The sequence below is a fragment of the Lepisosteus oculatus genome, chromosome 1, assembly GCF_040954835.1.
Source record: "Lepisosteus oculatus isolate fLepOcu1 chromosome 1, fLepOcu1.hap2, whole genome shotgun sequence".
NCBI lineage: Eukaryota > Metazoa > Chordata > Actinopteri > Semionotiformes > Lepisosteidae > Lepisosteus > Lepisosteus oculatus.
Window position 1 is genome coordinate 78,630,993 of NC_090696.1, and position 3,159 is coordinate 78,634,151.

The 3,159-nt window shown below is 41.0% G+C and overlaps 1 long non-coding RNA gene across 1 annotated transcript; it reads right to left on the minus strand.

Annotated features, from left to right (window-relative positions):
- Nucleotides 1-259: 259 nt before the first annotated feature.
- LOC107077165 (uncharacterized) lies at nucleotides 260-1,506 on the minus strand. Its single transcript, XR_001478253.2, has 2 exons — nucleotides 1,399-1,506; nucleotides 260-1,279 (listed from the first exon to the last, which is right to left on the minus strand). It is a non-coding gene; the product is annotated as an uncharacterized lncRNA (long non-coding RNA).
- Between the last annotated feature and the right edge of the window lie 1,653 nt (nucleotides 1,507-3,159).

Here is a 3,159-nt window from a genome sequence, read left to right on the forward strand (position 1 = left end):
ATCAGATGCTACTGTTGGCTTTCCTTTTCCTGCACAGCTGCTGTTCTCTAATGAGATGATTGCAGTAGATTTATTTACACAACATTTCTCTTGATGTTTATCAATGTAGTGATTGTTCTGTCTGCTGAGAGAGATAACCTTGACATTAAAGTAATGGAAACAACATCCTCAGGCTGAGCCTAAATTACACAGTGCTCTGATTTAGATATTTTAACAACCCTCCAACTGGTAAAAAAAAAAAATCTTTATGAAGCTATGCAATGATGCTGAGACACGTATTTTATTACTTTTGTCTCAATCTTGTTTTTCTTTAAAAGTAAATCTTAAAGAGCAACAGATGAATCCAGAACAGACATCATATCAACCTTGTTGTTACATACAAATGGAAGATGGCAGATTGAAACTTGACACACATCCTCTGGAGTATATTACATCTCAAAAAAAACAAAAAGGTATAGTCAACATGAGACCAAATTATCTGAAATCAATATAAGCAGCAAATTTCTATGTGAATTGTTGAATTAGTCAACCGTTTAATTCTCTTCCCCCCCTTCCCTCCTTCTTTACTGAGCGGAGCCTGTTTCCCCAATAACTCAGGGCAGGTCCTTTTCCCAATGGCCCTTCTTTCCACAGTACATACAAAGTTTACCTCGATATCTTTTTTCCCTTTCTTCTACTGAGAGTTTCATCTCCCCAATTTGCATGGGCTCTTCCGAGTCTGAAACACTGGTTTGGAGCCCCATAGAAAGAGTTTGGAGGCAGCAATCTTGGTTGATGCCCTCTTGAAGGTTTCGGCAGAAGAGACAGTCACTGATCTGTATTCTGAGGCTGAGGAGGCATCCAAGCTGAGATCTGGAACAGAGGCTGAAGCATCCATGGTATGGGGAACTGAGGCTGTGATGCAAATCCCCTCAGAGCAGAAGACTGAGGCCGGAGTTTGAGACATTTGACAGAGATGAGGGTCGGAGCATCCAAAAACCTGGAACCTGTAACTGTGACTGAGGAAAGGCTGAGATCATCTGAGGTGAGCGCCGACCTCTAGGCTGGGGCTGGACTTGCAACTGGAGCAGCTCAGGATTAGAGGCAGGGAGTATCGTGTCCATGGAGGAGGCAGGAGATGTTAACCGTGGAGTCTCCGGAAGGACTTACTCAAGCAGGATTCTGAGGTGTTGCGCTGTGTCAGCGGCCCTGGGTCCTGATTTTTTTCTGCCACCTGGCTCTGGATTTAGTAAGCCCAGACATTCTGTTACACTGGGCCCGACAAGGTGTTGAAAGAGCTCTGCAAAAATTAGAAGTCGATGAGCCAGAGAGATGTGGCAAGTCTATTTAATAATGACAGAGCTGAAGAGGACAAACAGAGCAGAGACTGAGAAAACAGCTTAGGCAGTAGCTGCACACCTGAATCAGGTAGAGCAAAGACTGTAGTCTGAGGTGACAAAGAGAAGATTAGGGGGACTGGGGACTACATCTGAGAACCTGAAACTGAGACAAACTCAAGGCAGGGTTAGTAACTCAATGTCTAAGCCCTGAGGAATGGTTCCTCAGGGTTTAAATACTGCACTAAGTCCCCTGATTGGGCTGATAGGCCCAGCTTGATCTCGTTGAGGATGGCCCCGATGAGCCTCCAGCATGTGTGGAATGTGCATTGGTAATTGATGAAGTTAATGCTGCAGTGCTGTAACTCGTCGAGGCGTTACATTATTAGAGTAACTAAATTCATTACTTAGTTATTTTATAGAAATATTTTTAGAAACTGCCATTAAATAAAGCAATTGTGCCAATACTTCTAAAACAGGTCAAGTACTGTATGTTATATGATGATTTACATTTTTTACTGGATCATTATTAAAGTAGCAATATTTTTTTGATATTTTGATGTGACTTAATCCATTCTTCAATATTAATTGTGTTTATTTAATCCTAAAGGTAAACTGATTTAAAAGGGTATAAAGTACATGATTATCATCACTGAGCCAAAAATCCTTGATCACATCCAAAACACCAAATTCCTATAATGTGTTGTTATTGTCACAAAATATTTTGTCCTTTACACTCATTCAGTAAGCAAGCAGCCATATCACTCTGCAACTCACAACTGTCAGCCCACTGAAACTAAGCAGGTGTGAGCCTGGTCAGTACCTGGATGAGAGACCTCCTGGGAAAAACTGAGGTTGCTGCTGGAAGAGGTGTTAGTGGGGCCAACAGGGGGTGCACACCCTGCAGTCTGTGTGGGTCCTAATGCCCCAGTATAGTGACGGGGACACTATACTGTAAATGGGCTCCGTCCTTTGAATGAGACATAAAACTGACGTCCTGACTCTCTGTGGTCATTAAAAATCCCAGGACGTTTCTCGAAAAGAGTAGGAGTGTAACCCTGGTGTCCTGGCCAAATTTCCCATTGGCCTTTACCAATCATGGCCTCCTAAAAATCACCATCTATGAACTAGCTTCATTACCCTGCTCTCCTCCCCACTGATATCTGATGTGTGGTGAGCGTTCTGGCGCACTATGGCTGCCGTCGCATCACCCAGGTGGGGGTACACATTGGTGGTGGTGGAGGGGAGTCCCCATTACCTGTAAAGAGCTTTACAGGTATTATTAGGTTAAGGTTATGCTGCCACAATAAGGACTTATCTTTTTGTAAATTATAAAATGATATCTTTAGAAATTCAGAAATTCAGAAAGAAATATTAATCTTAATTTTAATTTCAAAAGTTACTAAGAGATAGCTCTTATTCATTTTCAGTATTTTAACTCACATGTAATGAAAAGATCATTTCTTGAATACAATTGCTCTGCCAACAAAACAATGATGATTTTCACTTCACACAAACTGACACGCTTCCTTCCCCTCCACTGAACCAAAGACCAACAGAAAAGTGTTCTCTTCCTACTAGACAATAGATTGTCGGTTAAACATTTTAACTTTTTTTCATAACCCTGCTGTCAATCAAGATTTTTTTAAACCACATTTATTGAATTTGCATTGATATTCCTTTACAATACTGTTCAGCTATCAGATGATTTTTGTGTAAGAAACTAATTTGATTTTTGCTATTTGGAAGTAATAGCTTTTCTAAAGTTTTAACCGCTATCACATTTAAGAGCCATAATGTCTCCTTGGTGAACAGTGCGAGTGTGTTTTTATGTGGAAGGTAA